The sequence below is a fragment of the Bos javanicus genome, chromosome 18, assembly GCF_032452875.1.
Source record: "Bos javanicus breed banteng chromosome 18, ARS-OSU_banteng_1.0, whole genome shotgun sequence".
Lineage (NCBI taxonomy): Eukaryota > Metazoa > Chordata > Mammalia > Artiodactyla > Bovidae > Bos > Bos javanicus.
The window spans coordinates 50,716,222-50,743,135 of NC_083885.1; the positions used below are offsets into that span (position 1 = coordinate 50,716,222).

Sequence of the window (26,914 nt, forward strand, 5' to 3'; positions counted from 1 at the left end):
TCGGACGTGGGGTAGCTCCTCTCAGCTGTGCTAAGTGCGCAGGTCGTGCTAAGTGCGCCGCTCGCAGCCACCCGCACTCATGTCGTCAGCGTCCCCTTTCTCACCTACAGCTTCCTAGTCTCTGTCTCCAATCCCTGCCCACAGTATGCCCACCTGGGGCCCATGTTGAAGCCTTGCCTAGTCTCGGTCTAGTCTTTCCCATTCCGCCTATCATATTGTCTAGGCCGTCGACAGCCCTCCTCTGCTTGCTGAGCTCCTGATGAACCACCTGGGAAAAGGCAGGGCAGAAGTGGGAGCTGTCTGTGGTGCTGGAGTGGATCAGCTCAGAAATCTTCCTAGGAAAGGAGGGCCCAGGAAGGATTTACAAGGCAGATCACACTTGTGCTCTGTAGTGTTTTCGGTTGCTTCAACAGGACCACCATGCCTGAAAGTGTGAAAACTTCTCCAGCAGGTGTGTTTACTCCATGTGCAGCCCAGATTCTCACCCGAGTGGTCTAACCACAAATGAACATTCCTCACGTCATTTCCTGTTATTGCGATATGTTTTTGCGGTTTTGTTTTATTTTTCTGGTGCACTAGGTCTTTGTTGCTGTGTGGGGGCTCTCTCTCTGCTGCGAGTGGAGGCTACTCTCTGTTTGGGGGACACACGCTTCTTGTTGTGGTGGCTTCTCTTCTTGTGGAGCGTGGGCTCTAGGCAGGCAGGCTTCAGTAGTTGTGGAGCACGGGCTTAAATGCCCCAAGGCCCGTGAAATCCTCCTGGACCAGGGATGGAACCCATGTCCCCTGCATTGGCAGGTGGACTCTTAACCACTGGAACACCAGGGAAGCCCTACATGTATCTTTCTTGTTACAAGTAACTCTTCTTCATTTCAATGGCTAGACTGAATCTGAGTGCTGTTGTGTAACCAAGTTGTGTCTGAATCTTTTGTGACCCCATGGATTGTAACGCACCAGGCTCCATGAGATTTGCTAGGCAAGAACCTGGAGTGGGTTGCCCTTATCTCCACCAGGAGATCTTTCCAAGCCAGGGATCGAGCCCATGTCTCTTGAATTGGCAGGTGGGTTCTTTACCACTGAGCCACCTGACAAGCCCAGGGGGACCCTGAGGTGTACCAAAAAGGGACTCAGAGCCAGGAAAAGCAAGATGATTGGCTAAAGGAAATCCAGAAGAAATGCCCCATAAAAGTGATTCTAACTACCATGAGGCCTGACTTCCCCACTCTCTCTGAGCCCTCTGGCGAGTCTATCCACAAGCACCCTTTCCCTCCTAATAAACACTTGCTTGCTTCACCATTTTCCATCTCTAGGTGGGGATTCACCTCTACATAGATAATGAGTCAGGGTTTGTCAACAGCCATTCACCCTGGTGGTCTATCGCTTAGGATTCAGTGCTCTCCCTCCCACAGCCCGACCTCAGTCTCTGGCCAGGGCTGAAACCCTGCTTCAAGTCACTGCAGGCTGAGATCAGTCTCCTGCCTGGTTGTGTGCTGACCTCCTTCTCCTGCTGGGTTGAGGCTCTGGCCAGGCACAGGGCAGGGGAAGGGCCAGATCTGGAGGAGCGAGGGCCAAGGGATCTGAGCCCCCCTGGGGTCAAGGGCTTGGGGAGGTTTTCAGAGGGCACATTCTGGAGGGGAGCCCTGAGGGGCTCAGTGTGGGGAGCAGGGGTAGCGCTGTGGCACAGACCCAGGAGCTCAGAGGCCTGTTCCTAATGTGAGCAGAGGGGCCCTGGTGGTCTTGAGAGGAGCTGGGGGCGCATAGGACCCAGACGCCAGTCTTCAAGGGACTAAATAGGGTCACAGTAGAGGGGAGGAGCAGCTCTTGTGAAGTCTTAAGAAAATGCATTACTGTGTTAGAGGACTTATCAGTGTGGGATGTTTATGACCAAGATTTCAGTCCGCTTATGATTTACACATCCCAACTCTGCCTGCCTAACCAACAAGACTGATTTGAACCTGGAGAGACATCACTGACATGATGGTAACAGTGTTCAGGAGACAAGATTACCAGCTTGCCTTCCTGTACTGGTTCCTCCACTGCAGGAACCAGGACAAAATACAGAAACTGAATTTTTGCTGTTACCAGCAAATGTTACCAGCACAAATGTTACTTTCCTACCTGTGTGCCTGTTCAGTGGTTCTTTGTGACCCTTTGGACTGTGGCCCCCAAGGCTCCATTGTCCATGGGGTTTCCCAGGCAAAAATACTGTAGTGGCATGCCATTTCCTACTCCAGGGGATCTTATGCATCCAGAGACCAGACTCAAGCCCCTGCCATGTCCTGCATTGCAGGCATATTCTTTACCCCTCAGCCACCCTGACAACGTGTACACTTCACCCTAAAGAAATAAAGAGCATCTGAACTCTCATGTGGCCTCCTGCCTGTTTCTGTGCTGACTTCCTTCTCCTGGAGGGCTGAGACACCAGGCAGGGGCAGACCAGGGAAGGGCTAGATTGTAACCAAGCAGGACCCACTGAGGCTTTCCCAGAAGAAACCCCTAGTCAAGTCCTCCACCAGCCTTTTGTCTGTAGAAAATCTTTCACCAAATCATCCATTTAGGGGCTTCCCTGGTGGTCTGGTGGCTAAGACTCCACCAGTCAAATTCATGGGCTGAAGGTAGGATCCAGGTCGGGGAACAAAGATCCCTCATGCCTTCTGGAAGGATGGGGAAAAACAAAGAATAAATTTCATCAAAGCAGTGAGAGGATCCTGAAGGGGAAAATGTCAAACAAGACAAAATAATACTGAAGCCATCAAACAAAGTCGAGGACTTTTCTTCCTCAAGGTCTCTTGGTAATATTCTGTGCCTTATGTGTGAGCTATTTTGCAGTTACCGAAACCCCCACCAGGCTGAACAAGTGAACTGCTGCCCACAGCAGGTAGACCCCAGACTGGCTGGAACAAGAAGGTTGATGCTGCGGCCTCCCCACTGCCTCAACACCAGCCATGGCTCCATAAACACTAAAGACTCCACATACCCGCTCCAGGCTGGCACTCACGGTCTTGGGGGCACTAGGCCAATGTGGCCCATTTTTCCTAGCAAAGCAGTAAAGCTCTTTCTTTCTACTTCACCCAAACTTCTTTCTTATAGACTTCACTCTGCCTTGGTGTGCAGAGGCTGAATTTGGGTAACAAATTTGGAGTCCCGTGTGGGGTTGGCTTAGGGGTGACCCCCTGGGTGTACCCTGGCCCCATCACACTCTCTAGATTTTTCCTCCACGCAGCCTCTTTCCAGAAGGTTGGAATGCTGGGAAGATTCCTTCAGAGGCCTGAATTCTGAGGACCCGTGTCAAGAAGGCTGAGCCCCAGTCATACTCGGTCCACCAAGCAGGCAGTGGGGACACCAAGGCGGTGGAGGAGGGAAGAGGAAGGGCCACCCTAGAGGGTGGGGAGGCCACCTTCACCTCAAGGATGTTCCTGTCTTCTTCCAGCCCATACCAGCTTGAATTTTGCTGCTCCAAGGAATTATTTTGAGGAAGGAGAAGGACAGCGTCTTGGACATTGAGACATCTTGGCCAGCGCCTGGGTGAGTCCCCCGCCATGTATCTGAGGCTCCTTCAACATGTCCATCTGAGGAACATTTGTTTCCATCTGGGGAACAGTGAGTGTTTGTCTGGTTGTTGGAAAATCCAATGGATTGTCTGGTTGTTGGAAAATCCAGTGTTTGTCTGTTGCCTGGAAAATCCAATGGACGGAGGAGTCTGGTAGGCTGCAGTCCATGCAGTCACGAAGATTCAGACATGACTTAGTGACTTAACTTTCACTTTTCACTTTCATGCATTGGAGAAAGAAATGGCAACCCACTCCAGTGTTCTTGCCAGGAGAATCCCAGGGACGGCGGAGCCTGGTGGGCTGCCATCTATGGGGTCGCACAGAGTTGGACACGACTGAAGCGACTTAGTAGCAGAAGCAGCAGCAGTCAACCTACACGTTTAAACCTATTAACAAGGACAAAATAGTTTAACACTATGTAGTCACAATATTCTTTAGACTTCGGAGAATATGGTTGAGATGAAACTCTTTTGAAATTTCAGAACTGGTCTTTTTGCATGTGCAGTTGGAGAGAGATGGCTTGATGACACACTTTGGTTTTCTAGAACACTCGCGCTTTGAGAATACAGATATTCTTAGGAGAAAAGTTGATGTTAAGCCTCAACATGTCCCTCAAGGGGGGAACGATTTGGGAGAATGGCATTGAAACATGTATAATATCATAAAAGGAATGAATCGCCAGTCCAGGTTTGATGCAGGATACAGGATGCTTGGGGCTGGTGCACTGGGATGCCCCAGAGGGATGGTATGGGGTCGGAGGTGGGAGGGGGGTTCAGATTGGGAACACGTGTACACCCATGGCGGATTCATGTTCATGTATGGCAAAACGAATACAATATTGTAATTAGCCTCTAATTAAAATAAATAAATTAAAAAAAAACATTTCCCTGAAGTATTCATACAAACACAGCCCACATTGCCTGCGTTTCAGCCTTGGCTTACTTAGAAGGATTGAAATTGAGCCAGGGGAGGGGGTGGAAGGAGGGAAGAAAAAGATGCCTTTGACCTCAAGTGTGTACATTTGTTATTCTCTCTCTTTTTCATAAACCGACAAGCTTAAATGCAGTGCCTGATTCATGAAATGTAAAATGATGAAACAGGTCTCTGCTCGTGTGTGTGTCTCAGTGAGTGTCTTTATCTTTAGAAAATATTCCTGAGATTAACTTCTAAATGAGCTCTATTCCATTGACTTAAAGAAAAATAAGTGCTTACAAATTTCTAAGACTCACAAAATCTGAGAAATGTTCAATATTAAGTCTCTGTCTGGTACTGATGTCAGTTTTGCTTGTTTAATTGTGTCTGATTACTAGAGGCACGAGACACCAACATTTAGCCTCAGCACCGACTTTCCTTGTACCTGGTTCTACTGCTAGTCAGTAGGTCACAGCTGTTGCAAAATTTGTCAGCACAAAAGTTGACCCATAGTGATATATTGTCATAAATAACTGAGATAAATGGTAGAAAAGCCTTTAGGTAAGCTCCTTAAAAGAATTATCTTTTGTCTTTTTGGATTCTCGGGAATTTAAACCATTAGAGTTTTGTTAAATTAAGTTCCATGATGAGAATTCATTGAAGAGTTAAATCAGTTTTAGATAAAATACTGAAACATTGACTTGTGAACAAGTCTATGTTTACTTACCTTTGCCTTTTATGAAAAAAACACTAAATATATTTCAGTTTACTAAGTACATATATTGCACTACATAAAGAAAAATTAGCCATAAATTTTTATGTCTTATAGATTATAAAATTTAATGTTGTTAAAGAAAATCAATTGCTTGTTTCTTGGTTTTAGTTTTAAGGCATTTAAAAATGCAATAAGTTTTAATATATGCTCAAAATCTATAATAATAAATATATAAATAAAATATTACATATACAATGATATAATATATAGCATAATAATATATAGTAAAAGATTATATAAGATATTGTTATAGAGTATATATTATTATATACAACATATTGATATTAACATAATACATAAATAGATAATATTATAGATAAATTATATGCTTTACATATAATGTACAATGTACATTTATAATACATATTATATATTGTATATATTCTTATTATACATTATGTAACATATATTATATATTGCTAAATATTATATATAACATATTATATATAATTTTTAACATTACTAAAATATATAATTATATATAATGTCATTATATCAAATATTATATATTATATATAATACATTCTTTAGAATCATCTGTTATTCTACCTTATCATTTATACAATTTTATATATAATTGATATATTATATAAAATAATATTTACTATAATATATAATATAATTAAAACATTAAATATAATATATATTCACATAATATATTATAGTAATAGAATATATCTTAATTATTATCATTAATAATATATTAATTCAATTGTAATAAAAATAAAATTTATATTATATATAAATTTTAAAATTCATGTAAAAATGTAAAATATAGATTATATAAATTATAATTTATATTGACATTTAATTACTATAATATCATTATATTATACTAATATAATATTAATATAATATTATAATATTCAGAAAGCCATAACAATATGTTAAGAAAGGCCAGATCTGGGTCTTTTTGTCCCATGGACAAAACGTTCACATCAGGAAGCCATTGGAAGGTTTCTATGCACCCTTTTCATGCGTGCACTTTATCTTCTAGGCTCCAATTTCTCCTCTGGGCTCCATTGGTATACATCCTGATTGGGATGTGATTTGACGTCAGAAATTGCCTTCTCAAACCATCCAGTGCCACCGCAGCTTCTCTGCATATTCGGCTACTGAGGCAGGATTTTCTCAAAACCTGTCTGGTCTCAAGTCCACAATTTGAGCCTGTGGACCTCCACTCCCCTTCCCGTTTCTCTGAACCACATCTGCACCCCAGCACCCTGGCCTCCACCCCCGACAGAGGGCTCCTGTCGACTCCTACCCCCACCCTTGCACTTTCTCCTGCTGGAGACCCACTCCCACTCTAGGGTCCATGGGAAAGACCCTGGGCTGGACATCAGGCAAACCACACCAAAGAAACACACCATCCACTGCACTGCATTTACTTATATCTTTATTTTACTCAGGTATCAAGTTCCAATTTTTTTTTTTAAGTTGTAGATGGAGGGCACCATGGGTCGGGGGAGAGGGGCATGGACAGGGTGTTTTGGGATGCAAGAAGAAGGAGTCTCATCGGCGGGATTCAGAAATAAGAATGTAAAGCAGAGTACATAGCAATGTAATAACCATCTGTAGCCCTCATGGGGAGCATTCGCGAGGGATGAGGCTTCCCATTTCAAAGAAAACTAAAGAGTCAGCAAACTTCCAAGATATTGCTCTGGAGGGAAAATAAGGCTCAGTTCAGCTCAGTTCAGTTCAGTTTGTCAGTCGTGTCTGACTCTGTGACCCCATGAATCGCAGCACGCCAGGCCTCCCTGTCCATCACCATCTCGCAGAGTTCACTTAGACTCACGACCATCAAATCAGTGATGCCATCCAGCCATCTCATCCTCTGTCGTCCCCTTCTCCTCCTGCCCCCAATCCCTCCCAGCATCAGAGTCTTTTCCAATGAGTCAACTCTTCGCATGAGGTGGCCAAAGTACTGGAGTTTCAGCTTTAGCATCATTCCTTCCAAAGAAATCCCAGGGCTGATCTCCTTCAGAATGGGCTGGTTGGATCTCCGTGCAGTCCAAGGGATTCTCAAGAGTCTTCTCCAACACCACAGTTCAAAAGCATCAATTCTTTGGCGCTCAGTCTTCTTCACAGTCCAACTCTCACATCCGTACATGACCACTGGAAAAACCATAGCCTTGACTAGACGGACTTTAGTTGACAAAGCAATGCCTCTGATTTGAATATGCTATCTAGGTTGGTCATAACTTTACTTCCAAGGAGCAAGCGTCTTTTAATTTCATGGCTGCAGTCACCATCTGCAGTCATTTTGGAGCCCAAAAAGATAAAGTCTGACACTGTTTCCACTGTTTCCCCATCTATTTCCCATGAAGTGATGGGACTGGATGCCATGATCTTCGTTTTCTGAATGTTGAGCTTTAAGCCAACTTTTTCACTCTCCACTTTCACTTTCTTCAAGAGGCTTTTGAGTTCCTCTTCACTTTCTGCCATAAGGGTGGTGTCATCTGCATATCTGAGATTATTGATATTTCTCTTGGCAATCTTGATTTCAGCTTGTGTTTCTTCCAGTCCAGCGTTTCTCATGATGTACTCTGCATAGAAGTTAAATAAGCAGGGTGACAATATACAGCCTTGATGTACTCCTTTTCCTATTTGGATCCAGTCTGTTGTTCCATGTCCAGTTCTAACTGTTGCTTCCTGACCTGCATACAGATTTCTCAAGAGGCAGATCAGGTGGTCTGGTATTCCCATCTCTTTCAGAATTTTCCACAGTTTATTGTGATCCACACAGTCAGAGGCTTTTGCATAGTCAATAAAGCAGAAATAGATGTTTTTCTGGAACTCTCTTGCTTTTTCCTTGATCCAGAGGATGTTGGCAATTTGATCTCTGGTCCCTCTGCCTTTTCGAAAATCAGCTCGAACATCTGGAAGTTCATGGTTCACGTATTGCTGAAGCCTGGCTTGGAGAATCTTGAGCATTACTTTACTAGCATGTGAGATGAGCTCAGGTGAATCCCAGTGCACAGATTGGTACCCTTGTTGCAGGAGCAGAGACCCCTTCCAGGGCCCAAACCTGGGCCCTTGTCTAACACTTAGAAATGAATTGTTGGAGGAGACACATGTGCTGACAAAGCAAGAGATTTTCTTGGGAAAGAGCACCCGGGTGGAGAGCCATAGGGTAATGGAACGCAGGAGAACAGCTCTGTCACATGGCTTGTGGTCATGGGTGTTATGGTGATGGGATTAGTTTCCGGGTTGTCTTTAGCCAAACATTCTGACTCAGAGTCCTTCCTGGTGGTGCACACCTACTTCAGGCCAGATGGATGCCAGAGAGAAGGATTCTGGGATGTGGTCGGACATGTGGAGTCTCCTTGGGATCTCTCCCAAACTTCTTCTTCTAATAAGTGGAGGCTTAGTAGTTCCGTGTTCCTTGCCAGAAGGTCCTGTCATAAAACAACGCCTGCAAATGGTTACTATAGTGCCTGGCCAGGGTGGGTGGTTACAATCAGTGCGCTTGCCCTAACACCCTGGTCACTGGAACCATCTCTGTTTAGCTGGAGAGGAAAGACTCAGCAAGCAGCTGAGAAAAGCTGACCAATCCTGGTTAGAACAAGGTGAGCAGTCTTTGCCAGAAGACCAAGGTACGCCTGACCAGGCTTTGTCTGAAGGACATTGTAGCACTGAACGGCTTCTGCCAGAAGGGCACTGCAGCACGAGAATATACTCTATGAAACATTCCAAAGCAAAAGAAAACATCAAACCAAAAGGCACACGAAGAATATGAGCAAGCTCCATGTGCGGCGAAGAAACAAGAATTTGAGAGGCAAAAACAAGAGACAGCAGAACCTGCAAAGCGCTATCAACACAAGAAATGGAAGTGTTCAAAATGCTGAGTCAGAAGACTCAAAACGGACAAATTTGAATTTACAAAGGGAGTATTTTCTGAAAAAATACTGGAAAAGATTACAGGGTAAAGATTTGGGGTAAAAATATGAACTTCGTATTGAGTATTTTTGTATGGGGACTGTCCCTCCTAACATGTAACTAAATTTGTCAACATAAACTGGGTTGGAAAGTTATAGGGGGAAACACACACAAACAAAACAGGTGTAGGAGTCATGCCGTTTTCAAATCCTTTCAATTCTCGTTCATAGTTCAGCTGATCGTCGTCCTTGAGACGCGACAAGGACGTCAAGCATCCTTCAGCAAATCGTTGCCAAGTCGTGCCAAATGCCGTTTAAACCGGATTTGCCCGCATTGCTTCATCACGTTCTTTCTTAAAGCAGTACGACATCTTGGGTGCAACGGAAACGAGAAACCAGTTTCTCGTAGCACCAGCAGTCTTTCCTGTCCAAAAGTGCAAACTAGGTTTCACTGCACGCAGACAAATCAGTTCAATGAATTCCTTTAACACGTCTTGGTAGGGTGATTCATTTGGCAGAAAGAGCATCATCTTCCCCTCGAGATAAATCCACACAAGGTGCCTTAGGAAGCGCAGGAGGAGGTCTCGTATAAAGGAAATCGTTCTGGCTCTCCCGCCAAACATAATGAATATCGCCTTGCTTTCGGTCAGGCGGTGGCTGGGACTTAATTGACAGGGGTGCCTGAGCGTCTCCGCAGAGAGGCCAGGGTCACTACAGACAGCAGCTGAAAGTCGTTCACTGCTCTCCTAGTGAGGAGAGGGCCCGCGCAGGGTGCAGGGACCCAGGGAAAGCCGCAGGTTTTAAAGCGCTGTGGAAGTTTGAGGGGGCGTGTCGAAGCCTGAGCTGAGATCTGGTGGTTTGGGGAAAAAAGTTCTGCAGGAAGCGGGCAGAGGTGTGGGGCCAAGCCAGCTGCTGCATATCCCTTTTTGAATAAGCCGAGTGTGTTTGGAGCTCTGGAGGTGGTCTCTGAGAAGCCGGGGACCGGGACGGTGGGCACATGGGCTACGTGTGTGTGAGAATCAAATCTGGAGGCACTCGTGTCTCGAGAGGGCTGAGAAAGCTTGCTAGGGGTAGTGTCATTGCACCCGAATCCTTGGGCACGTTGTGGCCATCAGAAGCCGTGCAGGGACTCCAGATGGCGGGAGACACCGTTCCCGAAGCTCCTTGAGTGCAGGCGTCTCTGAGGGCGCTGACGGGACTGTCTGTTGACTCTGATGTGGAAGGGAGATGTGTACGTGAGCACTGTGTTGCTTCAGAACCCCAGGAAAGGACCAGAAGGTGTGAGACGTCTGTGTCCTTCGCACATGAAACGTGCTTCCACTGCATCTCCTTGAAGGCGGATGTCATCCTGAAACCTCACACTGCTGTCGGAAGAAGTGTGGTGGGTGCGGCTGCTCCGCTCTCAAACAAGCAGACCGGCCAGGTTGGCGGAAAGAAGGAAAGTTTGCTTTATTTCAGGCGCCAGCGGGCCGGGGGGGGAGGATGCTGGACACCTGTCCAAAGGCCGACTGACCGCTCCCCCACCCAAACCCTTCCTGGCAACCAGTGGGGCAAGAGCTTTTCCAGACAGAAGTGCGAGGGGGCTGCTCTATGCTGAAACAGCACAGTCAGCTGCTATATTTTCGAAGGAAAATACAGGAAAAGAACATTGCTTAAGACTTGTTGCCTGACTAAACAAGGTTAAAACTATCTACTTGCTACTGAGTACTTTTGCACAGGGGTTGTCCCTCCTAACGTGTGACTAAGTTTGTCAGCATAAACTGGATTGGGAAGCTATGGGGGAAACACACAAACAAAACAGGTGCAGGAGTCATGCCGTTTTCAAATCCTTTCAATTCTCGTTCATAGTTCAGCTGATCGTCGTCCTTGAGACGAGACAAGGATGTCAAGCATCCTTCAGCAAATCGTTGCCAAGTCGTGCCAAATGCCGTTTAAACCGGATTTGCCCGCATTGCTTCATCACGTTCTTTCTTAAAGCAGTACGACATCTTGGGTGCAACGGAAACGAGAAACCAGTTTCTCGTAGCACCAGCAGTCTTTCCTGTCCAAAAGTGCAAACTAGGTTTCACTGCACGCAGACAAATCAGTTCAATGAATTCCTTTAACACGTCTTGGTAGGGTGATTCATTTGGCAGAAAGAGCATCATCTTCCCCTCGAGATAAATCCACACAAGGTGCCTTAGGAAGCGCAGGAGGAGGTCTCGTATAAAGGAAATCGTTCTGGCTCTCCCGCCAAACATAATGAATATCGCCTTGCTTTCGGTCAGGCGGTGGCTGGGACTTAATTGACAGGGGTGCCTGAGCGTCTCCGCAGAGAGGCCAGGGTCACTACAGACAGCAGCTGAAAGTCGTTCACTGCTCTCCTAGTGAGGAGAGGGCCCGCGCAGGGTGCAGGGACCCAGGGAAAGCCGCAGGTTTTAAAGCGCTGTGGAAGTTTGAGGGGGCGTGTCGAAGCCTGAGCTGAGATCTGGTGGTTTGGGGAAAAAAGTTCTGCAGGAAGCGGGCAGAGGTGTGGGGCCAAGCCAGCTGCTGCATATCCCTTTTTGAATAAGCCGAGTGTGTTTGGAGCTCTGGAGGTGGTCTCTGAGAAGCCGGGGACCGGGACGGTGGGCACATGGGCTACGTGTGTGTGAGAATCAAATCTGGAGGCACTCGTGTCTCGAGAGGGCTGAGAAAGCTTGCTAGGGGTAGTGTCATTGCACCCGAATCCTTGGGCACGTTGTGGCCATCAGAAGCCGTGCAGGGACTCCAGATGGCGGGAGACACCGTTCCCGAAGCTCCTTGAGTGCAGGCGTCTCTGAGGGCGCTGACGGGACTGTCTGTTGACTCTGATGTGGAAGGGAGATGTGTACATGAGCACTGTGTTGCTTCAGAACCCCAGGAAAGGACCAGAAGGTGTGAGACGTCTGTGTCCTTCGCACATGAAACGTGCTTCCACTGCATCTCCTTGAAGGCGGATGTCATCCTGAAACCTCACACTGCTGTCGGAAGAAGTGTGGTGGGTGCGGCTGCTCCGCTCTCAAACAAGCAGACCGGCCAGGTTGGCGGAAAGAAGGAAAGTTTGCTTTATTTCAGGCGCCAGCGGGCCGGGGGGGGAGGATGCTGGACACCTGTCCAAAGGCCGACTGACCGCTCCCCCACCCAAACCCTTCCTGGCAACCAGTGGGGCAAGAGCTTTTCCAGACAGAAGTGCGAGGGGGCTGCTGTATGCTGAAACAGCACAGTCAGCTGCTATATTTTCTAAAGAAAATACAGGAAAAGAACATTACTTAAGACTTGTTGCCTGACTAAACAAGGTTAAAACTATCTACTTTGTATTGAGTTCTTTGTACATTGACTGTCCCTCCCAACATGTAACAGTTTTTCAACATAAATTCCATTCGCAAGGAAAACAGTGGCCGCTTACAGCCTGTGTTCAGTCTGACCATCATGTAATTAACATCTCAACTTGTTGCTTCTCTATCTGTAACGTGGCTCTCTGGATATTGCTCGGAATATTATCTATAGCCCTTCAGAAACAGCTAAATATCCTTGACTATGCTTAATCACTACGTTAATTTTAATCTCCTTTGACTCTTCCTTTGCTTTCCCATCTCTCACTTCTTTGATTGCAGTCATTCTTTGACTAAATTTTTCCTCAGGTAGAAAAAAGGCAGGCACATGTCGAGGCATGGGGCCACAAGGACCATAGGATTCTGCTCCTGTTTCAATACCTGTGCTCCTGGAGAAAGGGGGATGCCGCTAAAACATTGTCTGCCCAGAGGGTGTGCAGTTGAGATGCTGAGCCCTTGCGGTACCTGTGTGAAGCCTGAAATGGGGGAATTGTGTCCCTTTGGGAGTGCAGGCTATCTTAGATGAGAGACTGTTGACACAGGCACTGAACAAAACAAAATATGTGCCAGTTGTTGATTGAACAGAATTAGTGGTTTTGACAATATTGGATGTTGGGTCTGGGGGCTCTAATCAATGAAGCCGCACTATTATTAGTAGTCATCCAGTATGGAATGCCCTAAAATTTCCCCCAAATCTTAGGCCAGGCAAGGTTCGTGTGTCAAATGGAGAAATGGGGATAATCACCCCTTGAGTAATTAGGGTTTTACCATTTTCATCTTTGAAGACTATGTTTTTATTTACTTTGAAGCACATTAACTGTTTTAACTAGGGAGTGGGGGAGTGGTCCCTTGGATGCTGTTTTATGAAACCAATTCACAATCACAAGAAAACTGGTTTAATTTTAATATATGTTAAAGTGTCTCTGCCCATAAGGGATATTTTAAAACAATGGCTAGTATGACTGGAAATTTAGGCCAGGCATCAGTTAAAGTGAAACATTATATTCTTCTATTTTATATGTAGATGGGCTTCCCTGGTGGCTCAGATGGTAAATAACCTGCCTGCAATTCAGTAGATGGGGTTCCATCCCTGGGTTGGGCAGATCCCTGGAGAAGGGAATGGCCACCCACTCCAGTGTTCTTCCCTGGAGAATTCCATGGACAGGGCTACAGTCCGTGAAGTTGCACAGAGTCGGACACACATGAGCAACTAACACTTTAATTTTTCATATGTAGTTACCTGCATTGCCAGCAGATTTTTAACCACTTAGTCCACTAGGGAATCCCCAGATGTCTTTTTATCCAAAGTATTTCTGCAAACACTTGGACACTCAAAACTCCTCATATATACTATTCATTAAGACAGGATCACACCTGGATATGATGTGGCTCTGACTTCTGGGCTTTTATTTGTAAAAGCATGAGGCAAAGCAAACCTCAGGGGCTCTTACTGGTCAAGAATGAGTGACTGGATGTGGCGGGGGCCAAGCTTGCAATCAACGCTGATGACAGCTATTCTCTCCAGGTTCGAGTGCCCTGAAGTTACAACCCCTACAACTTTCAGAATGCATTTAGTGCAGTGAGAGTTGCTTCAGTTGTGTCCAACTCTTTGCCCACCCCATGGACTGTAGCCCCCCAGCGTCCTCTGTCCATGGAATTCTCCAGGCAAGAATACTGGAGTGGGTTGCCATGACCTTCTCCCTGACCCAGGGATTGCATTTCAGGCAGATTCTCTATCATCGGAGCCAGTGAATTTAAAGTATGTCTAAATGACTCAGCCTTGGGGAAGATGAATAGTCTCTGAAGAGCAGGGCTGCACGCACTGACATTGGGCTCATTTAAATCTGGGCACATAGAACCTAGAATCCAGGAGGTTCCAGGTGACCTCTGTGCTCATGAGGCTCCCTGCTATTCAGAGCTGTGGCTGATTCCCTCTAGGTAGATTCTGGGGAGAAAGGGCTTGTCTCTGATGAGGCTGGTGTCCTTTCCCATGTCGTCAGCGTCCCCTTTCTCACCTACAGCTTCCTAGTCTCTGTCTCCAATCCCTGCCCACATTATGCCCACCTGGGGTCCATGTTGAAGCCTCGCCTAGTCTTGGTCTAATCTTTCCCATCCTGCCTATCATATTGTCCAGGCCGTCGACAGCCCTCCTCTGCTTGCTGAGCTCCTGATGAACCACCTGGGAAAAGGCAGGGCAGAAGTGGGAGCTGTCTGTGGTGCTGGAGTGGATCAGCTCAGAAATCTTCCTAGGAAAGGAGGGCCCAGGAAGGATTTACAAGGCAGATCACACTCGTGCTCTGTACTGTTTTCGGTTTCTTCAACAGGACCACCATGCCTGACAGTGTGAAAACTTCTCCAGCAGGTGTGTTTACTCCATCTGCAGCCCAGATTCTCACCCGAGTGGTCTAACCACAAATGAACATTCCTCACGTCATTTCCTGTTATTGCGATATGTTTTTGCGGTTTTATTTTATTTTTCTGGTGCACTAGGTCTTTGTTGCTGTGTGGGGGCTCTCTCTCTGCTGCGAGTGGAGGCTCCTCTCTGTTTGGGGGACGCACGCTTCTTGTTGTGGTGGCTTCTCTTCTTGTGGAGCGTGGGCTCTAGGCAGGCAGGCTTCAGTAGTTGTGGAGCACGGGCTTAAATGCCCCAAGGCCCGTGAAATCCTCCTGGACCAGGGATGGAACCCATGTCCCCTGCATTGGCAGGTGGACTCTTAACCACTGGAACACCAGGGAAGCCCTACATGTATCTTTCTTGTTACAAGTAACTCTTCTTCATTTCAATGGCTAGACTGAATCTGAGTGCTGTTGTGTAACCAAGTTGTGTCTGAATCTTTTGTGACCCCATGGATTGTAACGCACCAGGCTCCATGAGATTTGCTAGGCAAGAACCTGGAGTGGGTTGCCCTTATCTCCACCAGGAGATCTTTCCAAGCCAGGGATCGAGCCCATGTCTCTTGAATTGGCAGGTGGGTTCTTTACCACTGAGCCACCTGACAAGCCCAGGGGGACCCTGAGGTGTACCAAAAAGGGACTCAGAGCCAGGAAAAGCAAGATGATTGGCTAAAGGAAATCCAGAAAAAATGCCCCTTAAAAGTGACCCTAACTACCATGAGGCCCGACTCCCCTACTCTCTTTGAGCCCTCTGGTGTGTCTATCTTTCCCTCCTAATAAAGACTCTGATTGCTTCACCAATTTCCATCTCTAGGTGGGGATTCACCTCTACATAGATAATGAGTCAGGGTTTGTCACTGGCCATTCACCCTGGTGGTCTAGTGGTTAGGATCCAGTGCTCTCCCTTCCACAGCCCAACCTCAGTCTCTGGCCAGGGCTGAAACCCTGCTTCGAGTCACTGCAGGCCGAGATCAGTCTCCTGCCTGGTTGTGTGCTGACCTCCTTCCCCTGCTGGGTTGAGGCTCAGGCCAGGCACAGGGCAGGGGGAAGGGCCAGATCTGGAGGAGCGAGGGCCAAGGGATCTGAGCCCCCCTGGGGTCAAGGGCTTGGGGAGGTTTTCAGAGGGCACATTCTGGAGGGGAGCCCTGAGGGGCTCAGTGTGGGGAGCAGGGGTAGTGCTGTGGCACAGACCCAGGAGCTCAGAGGCCAGTTCCTAATGTGAGCAGAGGGGCCCTGGTGGTCTTGAGAGGAGCTGGGGGCGCATAGGACCCAGACGCCAGTCTTCAAGGGACTAAATAGGGTCAGAGCAGAAGGGAGGAGCAGCTCTTGTGAAGTCTTAAGAAAATGCATTATTGTGTTAGAGGACTTATCAGTGTGGGATGTTTATGACCAAGATTTCAGTCCGCTTATGATTTACACATCCCAACTCTGCCTGCCTAACCAACAAGACTGATTTGAACCTGGAGAGACATCACTGACATGATGGTAACAGTGTTCAGGAGACAAAGATTACCAGCTTGCCTTCCTGTATTGGTTCCTCCACTGCAGGAACCAGGATAAAATATAGAAATGGAATTTTTGCTGTTACCAGCAATGCACAAATGTTACCTTCCTACCTGTGTGCCTGTTCGGTGGTTCTTTGTGACCCTTTGGACTGTGGTGCCACAGGCTCCAATGTCCAAGGGGTTTCCCAGGCAAAAATGCTGTAGTGGCGTGCCATTTCCTACTCCAGGGGATCTTACGCGTCCAGAGACCAGACTCAAGTCCCCAGCATGTCCTGCATTGCAGACATATTCTTTACCACTCAGCCACCCTGACAACATATAGACTTCACCCTAAGGAAATATGGCATCTGAACTCCCATGTGGCCTCCTGCCTGTTTCTGTGCCGACTTCCTTCTCCTGCAGGGCTTAGAGGCCAGGCAGGGGCAGACCAGGGAAGGGCCAGACTGTAACCAAGCAGGACCCACTGAGGCTTTCCCAGAAGAAACCCCCAGTCAAGTCCTCCACCAGCCTTTTGTCTGTAGAAAATCTTTCACCAAGAAATTCATTTAGGGGCTTCCCTGGTGGTCTGGTGGCTAAGACTCCACCAGTCAAATTCATGGGCTGAAGGTAGGATCCAGGTCGGGGAACAAAGATCCCTCATGCCTTCTGCCGAGGATGGGGAAAAACAAAGAATAAATTTCATTAGAGCCCTGAAGGGGAAAATGTCAAACAAGACAAAATAATAATACTGGAGCCTTCGAACAAAGTCAAGGACTTTTCTTCCTCAAGGTCTCTTGATAATATCTGTGCCATATGTGTCAGCTATTTTGCAGTTACCAAAAGCCCCGCCAGGCTGAACAAGTGAACTGCTGTCCACAGCAGGTAGACCCCAGACTGGCTGGAACAAGAAGGTTGATGCTGCGGCCTCCCCACTGCCTCAACACCAGCCATGGCTCCATAAACACTAAAGACTCCACATACCCACTCCAGGTTGGCACTCATGGTCTTGGGGGCACAACGCCAATATGGGCCAATTTTCTAGCAAAGCAGTAAAGCTCTTTCTTTCTACCTTACCCATACTTCTTCTTACAAATTTCACTCTGCCTTGGTGTGCAGAGGCTGAATTTGGGTAACAAATTTGGAGTCCCGTGTGGGGTTGGCTTAGGGGTGTCCCCCTGGGTGTCCCCTGGCTCCATCACACTCTCTAGATTTTTCCTCCACGCAGCCTCTTTCCAGAAGGTTGGAATGCTGGGAAGATTCCTTCAGAGGCCTGCTCTCGGAGGACTCAGCTCAAGAAGGCTGAACCCCAGCCATACTTGGTCCACCAAGCGGGCAGTGGGGACACCAAGGCGGTAGAGGAGGGAAGAGGAGGGCCGCCCTAGAGGGTGGGGAGGCCACCTTCGCCTCAAGGGTGTTCCTGTCTTCCTCCAGCCCACACCAGCTTGAATTTTGCTGCCCCAAGGAATTATTTTGAGGAAGGAGAAAGATAACGTCTGGGACATTGAGACATCTTGACCAGCATCTGGGTGAGTCCCCCGACATGTATCCGAGGCTCCTTCAACATGTCCATCTGAGGAACATTTGTTTCCATCTGGGAAACATTGAGTGCCTGTCTGATTAGTTTTCATGTTGGAAATCCCACCTGTGAGGTCTAAGGACTCAGGTCATGGGCTTGGCAGGAACTGGAAACACCTACTCTGAGTTTTATGCTTTCTAGTGTCCTTCCCCTCGTTAAGGTTTCCATCAGCTAATGAGGTCTGGTTTGTATTTGGCTCATGGGTATCTGATCAAAAATGGGAAATGCTCCTTTGATTTCCTCTGATAACCTCCTAGGACACATTTTGGATGACTGGTTAACCTACACGTTTAAACCTATCAATAAGGACAAAATAGTTTAACACTATGTAGTCACAATATTCTTTAGACTTTGGAGAAAATGGTTGAGATGAAACTCTTTTGAAATTTCAGAACTGGTTCTTTTTGCATGTGCAGTTAGAGAGAGTGTCTTGATAACACACTTGAGTTTTCTAGAACACTCACCCTGAGAGAACAAAGATATTCTTAGGAGAAAAGTTGATGTTAAGCCTCACCATGTCCCTAAGTATTAATACAAACACAGCCCACATTGCCTGCGTTTCAGCCTTGGCTTATTTAGAAGAATTGAAACCGAGCCGGGAGACGGGTGGAAGGAGGAAAGAAAAAGAAGCCTTTGAATTATTCTTTGTTTTTTGGACGCACAGGAATTTAAACCATTAGAGTTTTGTTAAATTCAATGATGAGAATTCATTGAAAATGTAAATCAATTTTAGATAAAACAGTGAAACACTGAGTTCTGAACAAGTCTATGTTTACTTATCTTTTCCTTTTATGAAAAAACACTAAATATTTTTGAATTTATTAAGTACATATCTCGTATGACAAAAGAAAAATTGTGCCCTAAGATATGCATGTCTTATACGTTTTAAAATATACTGTTGATAAAAAAATTAAATTGCCTATTTCTTGATTTTCAGTTTTAAGGGATTTTGCTAATGTGATATGATTTAACATCTACTAAAAATAAATGGGAATTTCAGCCTCAGAATCAGTCCCACCAATGAAAACCCAGGACTGGTCTCCTTTAGGATGGACTGGTTGGATCTCCTTGCAGTCCAAGGGACTCTCAAGAGTCTTCTCCAACACCACAGTTCAAAAGCATCAATTCTTCAGCACTCAGCTTTCTTCACAGTCCAACTCTCGCATCCGTACATGACCACTGGAAAAACCATAGCCTTGACTAGATGGATCTTTGTTGGTAACACAATGTCTCTGCTTTTTAATAGGCTGTCTAGGTTGGTCATAACTTTCCTTCCAAGGAGGAAGCGTCTTTTAATTTCATGGCTGCAGTCACCATCTGCAGTCATTTTGGAGCCCCCCAAAAATAAATTCTGACACTGTTTCCACTGTTTCCCCATCTATTTCCCATGAAGTCATGGGACCTGATGCCATGATCTTAGTTTTCTGAATGTTGAGTTTTAACCCAACTTTTTCACTCTCCTCTTTCACTTTCATCAAGAGGCTCTTTAGTTTTTCTTTGCTTTCTGCCATAAGGGTGGTGTCATCTGCATAACTGAGGTTATTGATATTTCTCCCGGCAATCTTGATTCCAGCTTCTGCTTCTTCCAGACCAGCATTTCTCATGATGTGACTTTAGCAAGAATTGTGTACATTTCAGGATTGATTAAGATTAAATATAAGTTAATGGAGTAAATGACTTTTATTATTACTAATAAGCTGCAACAGTTTTGGAATTTGGTTTTCTCTCTCTGTTAACAGACAAAATTTCCTGGAATATGAGCTGCCTTGGAGAACAGATGATAAGTCTCTTTCTCTAGCTAACTCTGAGTGTTCCAGAGGAACTGTGAGGCATCTCTGAGGGAAATATTAGATTAACTAGAATCACTGGTATGTTAAACACCATGGGAAGCATTATCAAGTGAATGAGAAGCCTTCTCAGGTTATACTGGGATGGATATTACTAATAGAGATTTGCTAAAAAAGAAAAATTATGGAATTCTTACAAACCTGGTAGGTCCCAATGTCATAATTAGGACATACCAGGGCATACCAAGTTCTGCTACCAAGTCATAATTCTGGTTATTGTAACCAAGTTTCTTAACCCATTACATTGTGCTCAGTTGTGTCACCATGTCTTTCAGTCTTTAAGTCAGTCACACATAGTTATTGTACTCTGATGGTTTTGCAAAAGGTTTCATCTCCAAGAAGATTCATAGGAGAGACCATTTTGACAAGCACTGATGTCTGATCAATTTCACATTATACCAGGCAACTAACTGGATAAGATATTTTAAAATCCCAATTACAAAACCCTGCTGGTATCATAAAAGTATTTAACAAAAGATGAAATACTGAGTCAACTTGTAAATATAGTTTTAAAGTTTATGGGTTTTTTTTTTTTTTTTTGCTCTGAAATATTATTGATCTGTTGGCTTTCAAGATAAAGCCCAGCCCTTCCCCTCAAGCTACTAATGATTGACAGCAATTGAATAAATGCCCTCTGTGTGTAAAATGGAAATATGTTACTTTTCTCTCGCTTGGTTTCTCCAGAAGTTAGAGATGCTTAACTCTGAGCAGCCTTATGAGGTAAATAAAAATGACTGTCTCCTGACATTTGCAATAATCTTCGTATTTTGGGGCCCTTTAGAAGAGAGAATTCTGCAAGCAAAATCAAATGGCAGGATTTGGGCCTGGATTTCCTGAGGTTAGAATGGTGTTGGTTCCGTGTTTTCTGGAATTCAGTCTCAGACTCTTTTTTGTACATATGTTTTTATGATTTACATTCTTGGAGGCTGGGTCTTTGATATAACACACAGGCTCTTCATTGCTAGTGTGGGCTTTCTCTAGTTGCAACACTAATTGTGAACGAGACAATTCAAGCTCTAGCTTCACAGGAAGGACAACTGGGACACCACATATTTATCAGATGGAAACACTCAAAAACTCATCTTGCTTGTTGCCCTCTAAAATAGGAGGACTCTTTTGAAAAATATCACAAATCATTAATCATTATCCTCATTGTAATATGCTTTCATAGTTTTCAAATGTTTGCCCAGGGGCTATGACAAGGTAGGGTTGGTCCTCTCGGCTGCTGCCCCTGGCCTCGGGCGTGGGGGCATGGGGTTGCTCCTCCGGACCGCCGCCCCTGACCTCAGACGCGGGGTAGCTCCCCTGACCTCGGACTTGGGTAGCTCCTCTCAGCTGCCGCCCTGACCTCAGACGCGGGGTAGCTCCTCTCAGCTGACTCCCCTGACCTCGGACGTGGGGTAGCTCCTCTCGGCCGTTCCTGTGCCATCGCACCCTGGCACTCTCGGCGCTGCCCCTGACCTTGGAAGCGGGGTAGCTTCTCTCAGCATTCGCCCCTGACCTCGGACTTGGGTAGCTCCTCTCGGCTGCCACCCTGACCTTGGATGCGGGGTAGCTCCTCTCCGCCGTTCCTGTGCCATCACAGCCTGGCACTCTCGGCTGCTGCCCCTGACCTCGGATGGGGGGTAGCTCCTCTCAGCCGCGCTTTAGTGCGCGGTTGCAGCCGCCCACCCCACGTCCAGGGAGCGGTGGCTGTGCGGGCACAGGAGGGCCTAGACGAGCTATCCCATGTTGAAGGTCAGGAAGGGAGGCAGTGAGGAGATACCCCTTGTCCAAGGTAAGGAGCAATGGCTGCGTTTTGCTGGAGCAGCCGTGAAAAGATACCCCACACCCAAGGTAAGAGAAACCCAAGTAAGATGGTAGGTGTTGCAAGAGGGCATCAGAAGGCAGACACACTGAAACCATACTCACAGAAAACTAGTCAATCTAATCACACTAGGACCACAGCCTTGTCTAACTCAATGAAAACTAAGCCATACCCATGGGGCAAGCCAAGATGGGCAGGTCATGGTGGAGAGACCTGACAGAATGTGGTCTCTTGGAGAAGGGAATGGCAAACTACTTCGGTATTCTTGCCTTGAGAACCACAGAAACAGTATGAAAAGGCAAAATGATAGGATACTGAAAGAGGAACTCCTCAGGTCAGTAGGTGCCCAATATGCTACTGGAGATGAGTGGAGAAATAACTCCAGAAAGAATGAAGGGATGGAGCCAAAGCAAAAAGAATACCCAGCTGTGGATGTGACTGGTGATAGAAGCAAGGTCTGATGCTGTAAAGAGCAATATTGCATAGGAACCTGGAATGTCAGGTCCATGAATCAAGGCAAACTGGAAGTGGTCAAACAAGAGATGGCAAGAGTGAATGTCGACATTCTAGGAATCAGCCAACTAAAATGGACTGGAATGGGTGAATTTAACTCAGATGACCATTATATCTACTACTGTGGGCAGGAATCCCTCAGAAGGAATGGAGTGGCCATCATGGTCAACAAAAGAGTCCGAAATGCAGTACTTGGATGCAATCTCAAAAAGACAGAATGATCTCTGTTTGTTTCCAAGGCAAACCATTCAATATCACAGTAATCCAAGTCTGTGCCCCAACCAGTAATGCTGAAGAAGCTGAAGTTGAACAGTTCTATGAAGACCTACAAGACCTTTTAGAACTAACACCCAAAAAAGATGTCCTTTTCATTACAGGGGACTGGAATGCAAAAGTAAGAAGTCAAGGAACACCTGAAGTAACAGGCAAATTTGGCCTTGGAATACAGAATGAAGCAGGGCAAAGACTAGTAGAGTTTTGCCAAGAAAATGCACTGGCCATAGCAAACACCCTCTTCCAACAACACAAGAGAAGACTCTATACATGGACATCACCAGATGGTCAACACCAAAATCAGATTGATTATATTCTTTGCAGCCAAAGATGGAGAAGCTCTATACAGTCAACAAAAACAAGACCAGGAGCTGACTGTGGCTCAGATCATGAACTCCTTATTACCAAATTCAGACTTAAATTGAAGAAAGTAGGGAAAACCACTAGACCATTGAGCTATGACCTAAGTCAAATCCCTTATGATTATACAGTGGAAGTGAGAAATAGATTTAAGGGCCTAGATCTGATAGATAGAGTGCCTGATGAACTATGGAAGGAGGTTCATGACATTGTACAGGAGACAGCGATCAAGACCATCCCTATGGGAAAAAAAAATGCAAAAAGGCAAAATGGCTGTCTGGGGAGGCCTTACAAATAGCTGTTAAAAGAAGAGAAGTGAAAATCAAAGGAGAAAAGGAAAGATATAAGCATCTGAATGCAGAGTTCCAAAGAATAGCAAGAAGAGATAAGAAAGCCTTCTTCAGTGATCAATGCAAAGAAATAGAGGAAAACAACAGAATGGGAAAGAGTAGAGATCTCTTCGAGAAAATTAGAGATACCAAGGGAACATTTCCTGCAAAGATGGTCTTGATAAAGCACAGAAATGGTATGGACCTAATAGAAGCAGAAGATATCAAGAAGAGGTTGCAAGAATACAGAGAAAAACCATACAAAAAAGATCTTCATGACCCAGATAATCAAGATGGTGTGATCACTGACCTAGAGCCAGACATCCTGGAATGTGAAGTCAAGTGGGCCTTACAAAGCATCACTACAAACAAAGCTAGTGGAGGTGATGGAATTCCACTTGAGCTATTTCAAATCCTGAAAGATGATGCTGTGAAAGTGCTGCACTCAATATGCCAGCAAATTTGAATAACTCAGCAATGGCCACGGGACTGGAAAAGGTCCATTTTCATTCCAATCCCAAAGAAAGGCAATGCCAAAGAATGCTCACACTATCGCACAATTGCACTCATCTCACATGCTAGTAAAGTAATGCTCAAAATTCTCCAAGCCAGGCTTCAGCAGTATGTGAACCGTGAACTTCCTGATGTTCAAGCTGGTTTTAGAAAAGACAGAGAAACCAGAGATCAAATTGCTAACATCCTCTGGATCAAGGAAAAAGCAAGAGAGTTTCAGAAAAACATCTATTTCTGCTTTATTGACTATGCCAAAGCCTTTAACTGTGTGGCTCACAATAAACTGTGGGAAATTCTGAAAGAGATGGGAATACCAGACCACCTGACCTTCCTCTTCAGAAATCTGTATGCAGGTCAGGAAGCAACAGTTAGAACTAGACATGGAACAACAGACTGGTTCCAAATAGGAAAAGGAGTACGTCAAGGCTGTATATTGTCACCTGCTTATATAGCTTATATACAGAGTACATCATGAGAAACGCTGGAGTGGAAGAAACACAAGCTGGAATCAAGATTGCTGGGAGAAATATCAATAACCTGAGATATGCAGATGACACCACCCTTATGGCAGAAAGTAAAGAAAAACTAAAAAACCTCTTGATGAAAGTGAAAGTGGAAAAGTTGGCTTAAAGCTCAACATTTAGAAAATGAAGATCATGGCATCTGGTCCCACCACTTCATGGGAAATAGATGGGGAAACAGTGGAAACAGTGTCAGACTTTATTTTTGGGGGCTCCAAAATCATGGCAGGTGGTGAATGCAGCCATGAAATTAAAAGACGCTTACTCCTTTGAAGGAAAGTTATATCCAACCTAGATAGCATTTTGAAAAGCAGAGACATTACTTTGCCAACAAAGGTCTGTCTAGTCAAGGCTATGGTTTTTCCAGTGGTCATGTATGGATGTGAGAGTTGGACTGTGAAGAAGGCTGAGCGCCGAAGAATTGATGCTTTTGAACTGTGGTGTTGGAGAAGACTCTTGAGAGTCCCTTGGACTGCAAGGAGATCCAACCAGTCCATTCTGAAGGAGATCAGCCCTGGGATTTCTTTGGAAGGAATGATGCTAAAACTGAAACTCCAGTACTTTGGCCACCTCATGCGAAGAGTTGACTCATTGGAAAAGACTCTGATGCTGGGAGGGTTTGGGGGCAGGTAGAGAAGGGGACGACAGAGGATGAGATGGCTGGATGGCATCACTGACTCGATGGACGTGGGTCTGAGTGAACTCCGGGAGTTGGTGATAGACAGGGAGGCCTGGTGTGCTGCGATTCATGGGGTCGCAAAGAGTCGGACACGACTGAGCGACTGAACTGAACTGATGACAAGGTGATCAAAGAGAGAAATAATGTTTCCTTAACACAAACTGTTGATGCTAACAAAGCTTGATACTTGAGATTATTTCCAGCTCTTGTGTCCTTTCCTCAAATCAGATAGGTTGACTCCCCTTGGAATTGTAGCCAAGAAGGAACTTATGAGGCCTTCGTAGATCCCCACACATGTACACCTGCCTTTGATCCAGGAAAAACAACTTTAGTCAAGAATGTATTTCATCATAGAAGTAAGAAAATGCAGAAAGAAAGGAAACAGTCAAAGAAGTCAAAATAATAATATTGTAGCTATTAAACAAACTCATGAACTGTTAGTCCTCACGGGCTATCGATAATATTCTAAGCCAGGACCTTTGACCCCTTTTACAGAATCTGAAACCTCTGCCAGATGGAAGAAGTGAACGATGCCGCCCACAAGCAGGAAGACCTGAGACCGGCTGGAACCACAAGGGTGATTGTGCTGCTCCCCGAGACCTCATCACGGACCCAACAGAAGAGCGTCCTCGAGTTGATCAGGCTCTGCTCCTTGAACAATGTAAGACTCCTCAAACCCCTCCAGGACCAGAAATAAATGCCTTTCATTTATTTTAATATTTTCTTTACTTATCTATTTATTTAGCTGAGATGTGAGATAGTCCCTACCTCTGGTGGGATCTTGCTTTTAGCGCAGAGACTCACCAGCTGTGGGGTGAGGGCTCGCCTGCTTCTGGGCTGGGAGATCTTAGATTCCCCACCAGAGGTCAAACCCACGTCCACTGCATTTCAAGGTGGACTCTAAACCACTGGACCCCCAGGGAAGTCCCAGGACACAGTCTTGAGGGCAATTTGCGTGCTTGGTCCCCCGTGTGTGGCTAAGCAGTAAAGCTAGTTTTTCCATTTCACTTAAATCTCTCTCTCAGATGAAATCTGGCCCCAGTACACAGAGGCCCAATTTTGGCAAGGAGATCTGGAGGGAAGCCAGGAGCAATTGGAAGAACAGGGTCCTGGGGGCAGGAGGGCTGAGGGACCTGAGTTCCAGCCGGGGTGGAAGGCTGCGAGATGCCAAAAGGGACATTCCAGAGGGGAGCCCTGAGGAGGCGTCCTGTGGTTAGCAGGGGCGGCACCCTCGCAGACGGGCTCCTGATCTCAGTGGAGGGGCCAGAGGAACCCGGGCGGCCCCGAGAGGAGTCGGGGGCACAGGGCCCGGGCGCCAGTCTTCTAGGGACAGAATAGGGTCAGAACAGAGGGAAGGAGAAGCTCTGTGCCACGGAGGAGTCCCCGGAGTGTAAGGACCGACCCGGAGGGGAAGCGTGTGGACCACGACGGTATGCACTCCAAGAAGCTCCGTGGTTCCCAAGGCGGGGCCCAGGAGGCTGGCGGTTCCAACGGTGCCGGATGCACCCGAGGCCTCTATTTGCCTCAAGGAGGTAAACTAGGAATGCAGCCCCGTCCCTCCCCCATCAGAGTTATTCCACACTCTGACTTTCCCCTCCCATCCCTCAGGGCAGTGCCCCTCTCTTCACCCCCTGCCCCTTAAACTCATCCCCCATCCCTGGCTTTTCTAGATTCTTCTGGGATCTGCACACTCCTAGGCCTGCCCCATCCTCGATTCTCTGCCCCTCCCCGCTCTCCAGGTTCTGGATTTCAGACATGCTGTGACCTGGGCTGCAGTGCTTCCACGTGGACACACATCTTGAGCCACAGACAACAAGGAGATGACAAGGGACTAAAGATAGTTCTACATACATGAACAGCTGGGGCAAATGATGCACGAGATAAAAAAAGAAAAATGATCAAAACTCCAATCACCCCTTTGGAGGTGGAAAATTAAAGAGGGTGCTGGACGTGATGCCTGTACACAGCACCACCAAGGGGCTGGGCAGATCTGGCATTCATCCCTCCTGCCCAATGCTGGACCCAGCCTGCCCTCATCCCACTTAATGGACCACATTTCCCACACGCGCCCCGACACCCCCTCACCCCCCAGGAGCAAACAAGGCAACTTGTCACATGTTTGACTCCCTTCCTGATGCACCCAGAGCCCCAATAAAACCTTGTCTGAATTTCC

At 46.3% G+C, this 26,914-nt stretch overlaps 1 long non-coding RNA gene across 1 annotated transcript; it reads left to right on the forward strand.

Annotated features, from left to right (window-relative positions):
• Positions 1-115: 115 nt before the first annotated feature.
• On the forward strand, positions 116-26,914 carry LOC133230654 (uncharacterized). Its single transcript, XR_009730932.1, has 3 exons — positions 116-3,522; positions 25,237-25,402; positions 26,412-26,914. It is a non-coding gene; the product is annotated as an uncharacterized LOC133230654 (long non-coding RNA).